At 37.2% G+C, this 14515-nt stretch overlaps 1 protein-coding gene across 11 annotated transcripts in view; it reads right to left on the reverse strand.

Moving 5' to 3' along the window:
• LOC122632348 (protein groucho-like) overlaps window positions 1-6456 on the reverse strand; it is an 89853-nt gene extending 83397 nt beyond the window's left edge. For 5 of the 11 annotated variants that reach the window (XM_043819048.1, XM_043819056.1, XM_043819055.1 and 2 more), the window contains exon 1: window positions 6097-6454. The gene's annotated coding sequence lies outside the window, so the exon portion shown is untranslated. Of the gene's footprint in view, window positions 1-6096 lie in introns of all 11 variants that reach the window. The other 6 variants (XM_043819049.1, XM_043819052.1, XM_043819045.1 and 3 more) reach the window with 3 other exon arrangements.
• Between the last annotated feature and the right edge of the window lie 8059 nt (window positions 6457-14515).

Genomic DNA, 14515 nt, shown 5'->3' on the forward strand with positions numbered 1-14515 from the left:
TCTCTCTCTCTCTCTCTCTCTCTCTCTCTCTCTGTGTTTCTATTTCGACTTCTCTATCTTTTTCTCTTTACCAGTATATACTTTTACCTTTCCTTCATATGTATATGTATACACGCATATATACATATATATTTATACATTATATGTTATTATCATACATTACGTGAGTATATATATATATATATATATATATGTCTATGTGTATATATGTATATTCACACGTAAACTTCTCTTCCTGCTTGCACAGTAAAATAGATAATCGTTATCGTAATAACCGGGAAGAATCGCTATCGAACATTTAACGCGAGTAACGCGCGATGACCGTCAAGATAAAATCGATACGTGTCTTTCCGCGCATATATTGTATACGTGTAACGCAGTTATCTTCTATCTTTAATCTGGTAAGTGGCTAATTTGTGAAACGAGTATAAACGAGAATAATATGTACATACGTACTTATAAGCGCGCGCGATTGCAGATAAATAAGAAAAAAGAAAAAAAAAAGGACAATTAAAGAAAAAGAAAACAAAATAATTAATCTCTTCAAACGATTCTAATTAAACGAATTCTTTCTTTCACTTTCTCTCTCTCTCTCTCTCTCTCCTTCTCTCTAACGTCATCTTCATAATGTAACATCTTAAGTACAAATTACATAAAACAATATCGCAAGTGTCGTATTAGATAAATTTTCTTTGAGAAAAGAATAAGAAATAGAAGAAAAAGAAAATAAAAATGGATAGTATAGTGTTCTCGTTATATCAATAAAATCAAATTAAAAAGAAAAAAAAAAAAAGGAAAACGAAGAAAAAAAGGGCAACTAATGCGTTCTTCCTCATACCGATCGAGAGAAATCGAATCGATCCGTTGATGATGGCGAGGGGCAACACTCAGGGACAGACACAATACTAGGGGACGAACGAGTCACGAAGAAAGTTATCGCGAATCTCGTATAATCGCTTTCGAGATCCTTAACCACGCGATCCTCGTGATTTCTTTCCCTCCCCCTCCCCTCCCCCTTCCCCACCTTTTTTTTTTGATCGTTATCGCGACGACCAAGCACGGGGGTATTTGCGCGAGCGAGCGAGCGCTTACGGCTTTTTAAAGGATTCTCCACACCGTACACGGCTATTAGGACGAAAACGCGCCGCGTTAATTAACGATCGAGAGTTATGTACGTCTATTCTCACCTCTTCGCGATTTTTTTCTTCTTTTCTCTGTATTTTTCCTTTTTTTTTTTTTTTAATGCGACTTAGCTCGACCATAATCTCTCGGTGTACCGGCAAATGAGTATAAGTCGACATTGAATAAAAATAAAAATTTAATAAACACGGTTATATACTATTATACATCGCTATCCTTTATTTATGGTATGCATTGTATATTTTATAAGTCCAATGGGACAAGACATGGTTTATCAGTTTTCAAAATCTCTTCAAAATCTAACATCTGATCTTACATATATATATATATATATAAATTACACTTTAAATATTAGATACAATTTATAAGTACTTCTCTGTAAAACTAATTATATTGACACTTATACTCTATTGCCCGCTCATCAGAGATATATAAATTACAGGTGTCGGATAAACAACAACGAATACATACACATGTGTGCACACTCGCATGCGCGCCCGCATGTGCACGTATATTCTTTATCTATCTATCTATTTATTTACGTAATTTGTAAGACACAATTTATGATTTCGATCACGTACCGAATACTCGAGTGATCGTAAATCTTTATTTTCATCGATCCATCATTGAACACGTTTCTTTTTATCAAATTCTTTTAAGACATTAAATCTTCTTCTTATAAGTTATTTTCTTAATATCGGATTTCGTAACGAGTCGCTTTAAATGATCAATTAACAATTACCGAATCAAAATTTATATGTCATTATTTCAGAATAAAAACCACGAATTTTCTTCTTTTCTTTTTCTCTTTTTTCTTTCTTTCTTTCCTTTTTATCTTTGATGAACGTTAATCATTCAAATGAAAATTTTTCCGCTCGAATATCTGATCTCACTCAGCGCAGTTATAATTATATATGCTACAAGTGTTTATCTTTCAATTAACAGCAAATTATTAAATATGTATGAATATACAAATGGTTCAAAAGATGTAATAATATTTGTATAATTAAATAAATTTGTTTTACTCGATTCACCAGCTGTATCATACCACGGATAATCGTTTCGACTAATGTGTTACCTTTATATCTGAAAAAATATGATCGCATAGAGTTAACCTATTATAACGTATGTTAATTCGAAATCGTATACTTGTAAATTTATATCTGTGAAGTTTGATTTCATTTCATCGATGGAAAATTAATTGTTACTTCCTAACGGAGTTCGTTTAATAAATAGAATTTTTATATTTAGTATAGTACAATTATACTATAACAAAAGTAATACTATCTATAATTACATAATTTTTGCACTGAATCTATTGAATTCCGAATCATATAATTTTTTTCTAAACGCGAAAGAGAAAAGTTGGATTATACGTCAATCTATAAAAGAACACGAACAAACAAATAAATAAATAAATAAATGAGTATAAAAATAAAAATAAAAGAAAGAAAGATGACAAAGAAAGATCGATCCTTTCTACGATCTATCGATCTTCCATCGTAAAAGCGTTAATAATCGTATTACGCGTTCCCGATAATCGAGGAACAATAGGGTCGTTTATAAAGGCGGAAAAGAAGAGGAGGGAAAGGAGGGGAGGGAGAGAGGAGGAAGAGGAGAAGGAAGAACAGCAGGAGGAGGAGCAGGATGAGGAGGAGAACGGGGTATACGAGATAAACGATAAGGATCGAGGTGGAAAGAGTCGACTTATAAGAACCGTTCTCGGGTGACCTCGCGTGCAAAAACAAGGCAGCGTATTGTCATGACTGTTTCGAAGTCTACTAGAAAGAGGTAGAGAAGGAGGTGGCCGGGGAGAGGAAGGAGGACGTGAACTAGAAAGAGAACAAGAGAAAAAGAGAAAGAGAGGAATAAACGGATAAATAGATAGATAGATAGATAGATAGATAGATAGATAGATAGATAGAGAGATAGAGAGAGAGATAGATAGATAGATAAAGAGAGAGAGAGAGAGAGAGAGAGAGAGAAAGAGAGAGACAACGCGGTTTACGAGCCGATAAGCGCGATTAGCCGCGAGACAAAGGGATTGTCGTGCGAATATGTGCTATCGTTCGAACGTTCATGTTCGGCGCATGCGCTCGTGAGATAAAAGAATGAGAGAGAGAGAGAGAGAGAGAGAGAGAGAGAGAGAGAGAGAGAGAGAGAAAGGACTATGCGAATGTAAAAAAAAGAGCCAAAGAAAAAAATTAAAAAAACGTGTGTGTTACAAGAACGTGACTAAGAGATAGAAAGAGAACTATGCTAGTGTGTACAAAAAGAAAAAAAAAAAAGGAAATAACAGAAAAAAGGAAGAGAGAAAGAAGAAAAAGAAATTGAGAGGAAAAAATTGAAAAGAGAAAAGACAGAGATATAGAAAATAACAGTATATGATAAAAAAGAAAAAGGAAAAGAAAAATGTTAGAAAAATGTTAGAAAAATGTTAGAAAAATGTGACTATCGTCTCGATGATTTAACGAGACTAGAATGCCAATTCACGATCATCGTCGGTCCCCTCTGAATATTCCCTTCCACTCTCCTCCCTCTCTATCACTCACTTAGTCTCTCTCTCTCTCTCTCTCTCTCTCTCTCTCTCTCTCTCTCTCTAGTCGCTTACTTTGAGGCGTGCGCGTTCTATCTATCTATCTCTACCCTTCTCTCTCTCTCTCTCTCTCTCTCTCTCTCTCTCTCTCTCTCTCTCTCTCTCTCTCTCACCGCCTCCACCACTTTCCAGTAATCTACTACTCTCGCAGCTGTTGGTCCTGCTTGTACGTGCTGGCAGGCGGCACTACTTAATAAACCGACGAGGAGGAAAGATTCCAAGCAGCTTTGCCAGCTCGTTACATTATCCCTTTTCCGGACGAAATTGTTGTTCGAGACTTAACTATAACGACGTATTGAATGAAATGTTTTCATTTAAGTAAAGTGTCATATTCGATAATTATCTTTTGTTTCATTTTATTTTGCCCCGTTCGTTCGTTCGTTCGTTCTTTCGTTCGTTTATTTGTTTGTTTGTCCGAGAGCAGGATCTCTCTCTCCTTTTCTTTTCTCTTTCTACTTATTTCTTTATATTTTTTCTCGCTTGTTGTTAATTAATCGAACTGTTTCGAAACGATTCGAGGGTTATGGAAGAAAAGAAAGAAAAGAAGAAAGACAAAGAAAAAAGAAAAAAAGATGGGCTCGTCGTGGTCTTATCTAAATGGATGGAGTAATTCATTGGGATAAGGTAAAAGTTAAGTTCTCGTTTCTTCTTGAATAATAAATAACAGAAAAAAAAGAAGAGAGAAAGAAAGAAGAAGAGAATGAGAGAGAGAGAGAGAGAGAGAGAGAGAGAGAGAAAAGAAAGCAGTAGAGAACTAACGAGCGAGGTGGGAGATAAAATAAAATTGCTACATAAGTAACTTTGTTACTCTTGGAAAGTTGCAGGAGTTACGATACTCTCTCTCTCTCTCTTTCTCTCTCTCTCTCTCTCTCCCCTCTCTCTCTCTCTAACGGAGGGATATTTAACCGAGTGAAAATATTTGGCACATATGTATGTTGGTATTTACGTATGTCGTATGTACGTATGTACGTATGTACGTATGTACGCGTAACGATAACTTAATGAACGTCCATTATCGTTGGCACGCTCGAGATAATCGAATTTTTACCGCGATTACGAGTATAATAATGGTTGTTGGTTAAGGCGAAAGAAAAACAAAAAAAACGAATAATAATAATAATAATAATAATAATAATAATAATAATAATAATAATAATAATAATACAAAAAAAGAAAAATATAATTAAGGAAAAAGAAGAAGTAACAGAAAAAAGAAAGAAAAAGAAGAGGAAGAAAAATAAATAAAAGAAAGGCAAACGCAAATTCGTGGCTGATGACTAATCGAAACGAAATCGTCACAGAGAAAAGAAGACGTTCACGTTCGTACGAATAAATTTTCGTTACGATATAAATACACTTGTTGCGAACGATTCAAAGCCCGCGAGCTAACCTACTGAACTAAACGAATTAAGAAACCATCGATGTTAAGTGGAACCCACGCTCGGGGACTTGGACGAAACGTTAAAGACGATTGAAATTGGAGCTCTCGTAAAAGAGGGACACGAACGGATGGACGGACGAACTTAACCTCACTTTAGTTTTTTATCGTTGTCCGTTCATTCGTTCGTGTTCGATTATATATACGTAATATATATATATATATATATATATATATATATATACATATTGCATATATACAAATATACACATAAACGCAGTGTATCAATGTCGATGTTGTTATTATTACAAAGAGACGAAAGGACGAGTATCTACGTACGTACACAAATACATATACATATTACGTAGTTATCCAAACGATTACATTTTGTATTTGCGACGAATTTGCGAGGTTAAATGACAAAGCGAGTCATCAAGATTAAACTCGACGTTAATACGTATGCGATAGGATCTACGATATTTGTAATTAACAGAGGCGATATTGAGTCGCAAGGAATATAACAGGGAAATTACGTGTCTCCTACTACTGGTGTATTATATGCCTTTCTCATTGTCGCGCGTGACCGTCATCGCGTCTATGCGCCATTCGATCGATCTTTCCACCTTGATCGTTCGATTTCTAACCTCCTTCGTAGACGACGAAAATATTAGAGTACGAATTTGCGTAGTTGAACTAAGTTCTAAGATCTTTCTTAACTCTTATCGAATAACGATCGACATTAAAAACGGAGGATGAGCTTTTCTATGGTAATTACGGAGAAAACAAAATAAATAAACAAATAAAAGAGGGGAAAAAAAGACATTACCCAACGAATCTCGTCTTCGTATTCCTTCGATTCTATTATATCCAAGTATTTTTCAGTAAAATCGTTCGATTTAATGCTTTCGTAAATTTCGTTATATACACCTTGGCACTGCGGTAAAAAAAAAAAGAGAGACAAAAAAGACAAGAACACACTCACCGAGATACTATCTCGCACACTCTGTCTTTCTCTCTCCCTCTCTCTCTCTCTCTCTCTCTCTCTCTCAATCCCTTTCTTTCTCTCTCACAGGAACAACGAGGAGAAACACTTGTCGATGGAGAGCACTACCTTCGAAGGATTCTCCTTCTCTTTCTTTCTCGCGCGCGCACACAACAATATATACACACGTTTATCGAACGCGCAAATAATCAAGAGGAAACGGTTGCGGGCCGGCTCGTTCGCGATACTAAACGTAACATACGATACGTGACCAAACACGATACGCACCGTGCGGCGTACGACGCTTGACTACGAGCCGGGTAGCCAAGTGGATGACGGGAAACGTGTGAACGCCGTTCGTCGTCGCCGCCGCTGCCGCTTGGTGGCGCGCACTCACACGCGCAGAGGGAAAGAGAGAGAGAGAAAGAGAGAGAGAGATACGACCGAGAACGACCAATGAGAGCTCACGGTCGCTCTCGACACACAGAGAAAGAGAGAACGGAGTGAGAGATTCAGAGAGAGAGAGAGAGAGAGAGAAAGGAGTGAGCGAGAGAGAGAGAAACGAAGGCTCTCTCGCGTGCTCGCTTCTCCTCCCCTCTCCTCAGCCATCCACCAACTAACCGAACGCTTCCCCTTCCCCCTGTTCCCTCCCGCTCCCACTCCCCGCGGCACTCCTCTCTTCTTACTCGTTTCTCGCTTCGCCTTGAGTCAAGGGCGTCGACCGATGGGGGCGACTCGCCGTCGCTGTTTCTCTCTTTCGAACGATTTCGTAACGCTCTTTGCTGGACGATGCTTCTCGTGCGTGCTATGTATATGTATATAGATATATATATATATATACATATTATACACGTAAGTACGTACATACGTAGGTTAACGTATATGTTAAGTGCCTTTACGTTGGACGATTTCCCACAAATTCGATTAACTCTTTTCGCGCGATTAGTTGTTACCATAGTAAGTTTTTCTTATTTTCTTTCATCTAGTACATATCAAATAATGGGAATAAGATAAAAAGTCGTTAAGGAAGATATTCGATCGTTGTTATTCGCGCCCCCAACAAGGAAATAGTAACTTTGTAGGTTATAATAATGTCGAAGGAGAAAGAGAAAGAGAAAGAGAGAGAGAGAGAGAGAGAGAGAGAGAGAGTCACGTGGTACAAGAGCGCATTAATCCGAATACCTTACTCTTTCTACAAAAGCACACGCCGTGTAGCGTGGAATATAATACGAACGTTAGAAAATCTTTATCGACACCTCTGCTCTCTCTTTCTCTTTCTCTCTCTCTCTCTGTCTTTCTCTCTCTTTCTCTCTTTCTCTTTCTCTATCTCGTTGGTTCGTCCCACCTCGCGCACTCGACACTAGTATCCACCCAGCTTCCGTCTCCTTTCCACCCACCGCGCGGATGAATTCACCGCGTTGTCGCATCTCCCTCGCGCTCGTGTGTTTCTTAATCTTCCACCTCTCCTCGTTGCTCTTCTCTCTCTCTCTCTCTCTCTCTCTCTCTCTCTCTCTCTCTTTCTATCATTCTCTTTCTCTCTCTCTCTTTCTCTCTCATCCTACCCAGCGCATCGCTGTTTCACTTACACTTGCCAACGCTTCCTCCCTTTTCTTCTCTTTGTCTACCGCGTTCCAGCTTTGCTCTCTCTCTCGTTCTCTCTCTCTCTCTTTCTCTCTCTTGCACTATTCACTCGGTCTCTTACTCACTCCCTCGCTTGCTCGCTCTCTTATTCACTCACACACGTACACATACATACACAAAGAGCTACGCGGACGCTTCTTCGCATAGCATATATATATATATATACATATATACATATATATACATATACGTACACAGCATGGATGCTTCTCTATGTGTTAGATCATATACATGCACAGTATACGTTTGTCTCTCTCGCACTATTGTAATAACGAATGACAAGCTCACTCCCTCTCTCGCTCTCTTCTCTCTCTCTCTCTCTCTCTCTCTCTCTCTCTTTCTCTCTCACGAGACTGGAAAGGGAGAGAGCATGGTGGAACCGAGTGCCGAATGTTACTGGGTATCGCGTGTATACGTAACTGTTTGTGTGAGATCCGGAGAAAGAGAAAGGTCCGAGAGGGAAGAGAGAGAGGCATAGAGAAAGATAGAGTGAGGGAGTGAGAGAGAGAAGGAAGAGCGATAGAGGGAGGAGATGAGTCAAAGAGCTGGAGCCGGACAACGCAAGTCAAGCGGTAACGTGTAAGGAGAGACCTCGACGTGGGTGTAACCACTGGTGAACGTGTGAGTAGAGTGAGAAAGTGTGTGCGGACGTGCGTGTCTCATCATATTACACATTGCTCTTTCCCCCTCTCTTTCTCTCACTCTCTCTGTCTTTCTCTCTCTCTCTCTCCCTCTCTCTTTATCTATCTACCTATTTATCTCTTCTCTCACTGCTTGTATTCGTCGAGGGCGCGAGGAGATGAATTCCTCATTCGGTTAAATGCTTGCCGAGCAGGGGTATGTTCTAAATCAGCTTGTTCTACCTGAAGCTCTGGGCCTTTTCGAAATTCCAATAGCCTTGTTCGTTTCTACTTCGCTAAACTTCTCCTAGCAAAACGGCGTAACTTTATACGAAACGGTTTAAGTATAGAACGATCATGAATGCAGGACATTCGTAACCGGAATCAAATGGGATCTTATCTGAAACAAGACGTTATACATCTACTCGTATGTAGATATATATATATATATATATATATATATATATATATATGTATTTTGTAATAAGAAAAAGAAGAAGAAGAAAAGAAAAGAAGAATATGAAGTAATAGTATTTTCAAAGTCGATTCCTCGAAAGAAGATGACGGTGGAAATGGCACGTGTCTTGGCTACGACAATGTTTCTCTCTCTCTCTCTCTCTCTCTCTCTCTCTCTCTCTCTCGTTCTGTCTTTCTTTCTCTATTTTCAAGTGCCAATAATCCACGCGCCCGTCCATTTTCTTTCTATTTCGAGAAGACGAGCTTATATGTATTTCGTACGATTCTCGGGACGCCAAATCTGACATCTTTAATGACGTTCCGTTCGTTCTTGTCACGATATAATGGCGATATTTGTAATTAATGATAATTGACACTTTGATATCATTTTCTTTTTCAAGTTTCAAATACGTGGATGAAATATAGTTTTTCCTTCAATCTGACGAGATAAAGAGAGAGAGAGAGAGAGAGAGAGAGAGAGAGAGAGAGAGAGAGAAAGCATCTTACCACCATATTAGCTTTGACGCGACCCTTCGTATATATGTACATAGACGTTGGTTATAGCATATTGTTAATAGCCTTTTGCTATTAAACCTCGATTTAGGAAGGTTTGCTTTCATTTAGGAAACGTCTACTTTCCTTTCCCCGAATATAACTCACTTCCCATTCTCGAGTACCACGGATTATAATACACTTTGGTTTTAGGAACTTTGAAACTTCTTCTCGGAGCTCTTTCCTTCCCGTTTATTATCCGTTTAAAGCTGATATTATAAAAGACTTATAATGAAATCTAAGAGTTCGTATTACAAATATAAAATGAATTTAACGCGTTTTTCCCTTTTTTTCCTTACTCTTTTTTCTCTCTTTTTTACTTCTTTTTTACTTCTTTTTCCTTCTTCCTTCCTCTCTTTTCTTTTTTCTTCTTTCTTTTTGTTTTATTCCCGAGATAAAAAAAAGAAAAAAAGAAAGAAAATTTCTTTTCTCTTCAACAAGTTCGCTTTGACAAATGATTCCATGATCGATGATCACTCTCGTGATCGTCGTATATATATATGATTATCGATAAGACAAAACCTATTCGTTCAGTTGATTCACGACGATCGTTTCGTTTTGACGATTTAGATATAAAGTCGAAAAAGAAAAAAGAAAGTAATAACAATAAAAAAGAAATTATTGTTCTATCATTAAGATAACATCTCGCAATATGATAGATCGATAGCGGAAAATTTAAATGCGAATTGAATAGATCGAAGCACATCTCTTCTGAAACGATGAATAATAGGTCGCGTTGCACGCATTCGTTGAAGAAAGCACGAACGTTATGTCACGTTATGTTTGCGTGTTGGTAGTCGAAACCTTAATCTCGCGCTACCTGTCGCTAGGTTTTATTCGTATCGCCGCATTGTTAACTGGTCTAACACGACGTAGATACTCCGTAACAATGGCCTTTTCCCGGAAACATTATTCGGCTTTTTGTTCTGTTAATTACAAAATCGATATAGTTTCGAATTCATACTATTAATCGTAATAGAGAGATCACCGTATCGAATATAAGCAGAAATAAACGTGGATTAAATACAAATTACCTCACTTTTCAATCGTTAATTATAATAAAGAAAGCAAGAGAGAAAGAGAGATAGAGAGAGAGAAATTTATCAAATTTATAGAGAATATCAGATTTACATTCTAACATATTTTTATTTAGTTATATTTAGATGGATTTTCATTTTTATCTCACGATAAATCTTTCCACGGGTGCGAATTAATAACATATTAAAATTATTATTATTATTATCATTGTTGTTATTATTATTATTATTACTATTATTATTATTATTATTATTATTATTATTATTATTATTATTATTATTATTATTATTATTATTAGATATTAAAAGAAGGAAATATATAATGAGGTTGAAGTAATGAGGTATGTTTCAATAGACTGAATAATTACGCTCGTACTATATTTTAATTCATAGAAATTATCAAACCCATAAAAAGTAACAATTACGCAAATTTCTCCGTTTACTATTAACTATTATACAAAAATCGTCGGATTAATAAAGTATCATGTTAAACGAAAACTAGAGATAATAAATTACAAAATAACCCAATTCAATGAATAAAATATTCTTCTTTACTTAACCTTTTTTCTTTTTTATTATTTTCGATTAAGTATCTGTTCGTCGAATTAACGGTTAAAAAGTTTCTTCGATTGAAGAGATACAGAAATCAAATCGATAAAATCTCGATTAAACGATGATAAAGATATAGAAATAAAGAAGAGAAAGATAAAAATGAGGAGAGAGTCACCGATGAAATATCGAGTTCGTTGAAAAGCAAAGAAGGATACCGGCGTTCGCACACGATGGGAGGGCACGTTGGAAAAGGTCGCGGAGGTAAGTAAACGAGGGGGTTGGAAAAAGTTTGTACGCGGATTAGCGCGGTCGATAGGTGTTGCTGAAGTCTGAGTTATCGTAAAACTAGTTTCTGAAGTACGTGCGGTAAAAGTAGGGACGCGCCACCCTTGTTCTCTTTCGTATATATCTACGAAGCTTCGAAGGATTTGGTACTATTTCGGATCGTCCTTGTCCGTCTCGTTCGAGGGTTGGAGAAGGAAGGAAGAAATAAAGAAAGAAAGAAAGAAAGAAAGAAGAAAAGAAAGAAAGAAAAAGAAAGAAAAAAAAATACGGGAAATGGTCAAGTATTAGATTATAAGAACGAAAAGGTGAGATGGTGGTAGCGATGAACGAAGAGATGGATGGATGGATGGATGGATAAATGAATGAATGGATAGATAGATGGTGAGAAGAAGGAAGGGAAGCAAGGAAGGAAGGACGAGAAGATTGAGAGGAGAGGTTATGACGATAATCGGTTTTTATTTAACGACGGCCGAAGACGACGGATCGAAAGTTCGAACGAGCCGTTCGAACCGTTTTACGCGATAAGAGAACGAACAGCTAATCTATGCGAACGTGAGTGCGATGCGAATGTCCTCATTGACTTATTGTCATTCGACTGTCAGTGTCAGAGTTGCAATTGGCGAGAATATGGTTGTCGGACGCATGCAACGACCGAGCACGACAAAAGCAAATGCCCCTTCCTATGTCTCTCTCGCTCTTTCTCTCTCCCTCTCTCTTTCTCCCTCTCTCCCTCTTTGACTGTATATCTCACTCTACCTCTATCTATCTTTCTTCGTTCCTCCGGCTTCCTAGCCCGGTCTCTCCCCATTGTGTTTCTACCTCTCGTTCTCTCTCCTGGGCCCTTACCACAAGCCACAACCCACTATACTTTTGCACGAACACAAGCTCGTTCATTATCAACATGCAACGCGGTATAACCATATTTACATAGCTTGGTTGTCCACCCACATGCACGCACACACAAACACACATATATATATGTATACATACGAATGCATACATACACATATATATATACGACGTTCACATATGTACGTACACACGTAGGTGTATATACACGAACAAGAGCGAGTCTCTACCGCGCAACGAGATTGCAAAGAAACGATTTGTGCAGAAACGAAATGCCATTTGTCGGTGTGCGCAAGGCGAGAGAGAACGGGGGAGAAGGAGATCACAGAGATGGGAGAATGCAAGAGAGAGAGAGAGAGAGAGAGAGAGAAAAGGAACGAGGAGGGAGGATCGTGCGAAAGCAACAGAGACGGAGTGAGCCATAAATGCAATTGGAAACCTTTAGCGGAAATATCATTGGAACATCCGGTACTCTCCGCGCGAGCACGCACGTACGCGCGCGCGCGAATAAAACTATATTATAATTGAATCTTCTTAAATCATCTAAGAGTAGTCGATGCAACCGAGAAACGTCGGTACTATCTGTTTAAAGAAAAGAAAAAAAAAAAAAAAAAAAGAAAGGAACAATAACTTTTGCATCCGTACGTAAGTACATATATCTAATAGACACATATACAAATGTTTTCACTCGTCGGTGCTTAGCTAATGTAGAATAATATGTATATTCCGGATTTTATCTTCCGAGTCAGGTTGAAAATTGACTCCTATGCGAAATGATCCCTCATGCGTGTGTTCTTTCGTTCTCTCGTACGTATTTCTTTCGGAGAAGCTCTTAAATGACGAAAGGAAATACAAGTTGAGGAGCATTTTTTTTTTCTTCCTCTAAAGATGATAACATTATTATCGATGTAATTAGACACTAGAAACTCAGTGGCTTGAAATTGGTTACATAATACCGATTGTTTTGCAGCAGCATTACTATCGATTCTTTCTTTTACTCTTTTCCTCTTTTTTCTTCTTCTTTTTACATTTCCCGTTTGTGCACATGGCTGCATCTGTTGAAAAAGAAAAACAAAAATAAATAAAAAACAGAAAAGGAAGAAAAGAAGAAGAAGAAGAAGAAAAATACACAAATCTGTTATGAATATAAATAAACGAATTTAATTTAATTTAATGAGGTTCAAAACGTTTTGATTTTGCACGGCAAAAGCAATTAACGTAGCTCCTTATCGCGAGACGAATTTTTCCCAAATTTTCGCTTATGTATACGTGCGAAATTTGAAAAAGGAATAAAAATAAAGGAAGAATTTTTACCATGAATAAAGTTAAATAAATTTGATGAGGATCAAAACGTTTTGATCTCCGTTGGTAAGCAATCTCTGCTATTTCTTATCGCGTGACGAATAACGAGCTTCGAACGGACAGAAGTCAAGTTCTTCCCTAACAATTTCGTTTGGCTATTACAGCGAATAAGGAATTACGGTTTAGAAGCACTGTCAAGAAAATCGATATCGTGTCGAGACTGGAAACGAGTCGTGCATGTCGTTCCTCGCATTCGCGTCCGTCCTACGCGTTTATTATACAACGATACGCGAAGAACGCGGTCAAATTTTACCGTTTTGATCTATTGCTTACACGATTGACTCCGATGGATTAACCAAAACTAACAAAATAGTTAACTAACAAGATGGATTTATTGATATAACTCGTTGCGTTTGATTTTTCTTTTCTTTCTTTTTTTCTGTTTGTTCATCGTTTCAAATCGTTGCAAGTTATTTTTTGATAAAAATCCTAGAAAAGCGGAAAAAAACGAAGGATGTGATATTTACCTTTGAAGATTTTTTTCGATTTTTGTTTTTGTATCTGTTTTCTTTTCTTTTCTTTTTTTTAACGCGTGCAAAACGACGAACTCCATGGAACAGTTTAAGTTTAAGAAATTATTAGTAATCATTGATAGATAGATATCTTATACAAGCTTTATAAGATTTTCAATCATATCGGTAAACGTAAAAATATTTACAATGCCATGTAAATAATAATGTATAAATTATTTTAGAATATTATTTTAAAATGTTATTGTTGTTATAACATAAGAACAAAAAGAACTAAATTACTTCAGTGTTAAGTCACTTAAAAAGTGAAAATAAAAGGAAAAGGAAAAGAAAAAGGGAGAGGTGATAACAAAAAATTTGCTACGTTTTCGAAGACAGAGATAGAGAGAGAAAGAATCGTATTATTTTAACAGAAGGTACGTAGAACGTATCTCTCGTGAGAATGATCTATCGTTGGCGTCGTAAAAAGACTATATAGTATATCCGTAGCGCGTTACCTCACTGAGCACGAAAGCCCTCCCCCCAAAAGACCGATGTAAAACACGCGAGCCATCTTGGATAATCATTCTTACGAAGAAACGAACGACCCTGTATT

Source organism: Vespula pensylvanica, chromosome 10 (genome assembly GCF_014466175.1).
Source record: "Vespula pensylvanica isolate Volc-1 chromosome 10, ASM1446617v1, whole genome shotgun sequence".
NCBI lineage: Eukaryota > Metazoa > Arthropoda > Insecta > Hymenoptera > Vespidae > Vespula > Vespula pensylvanica.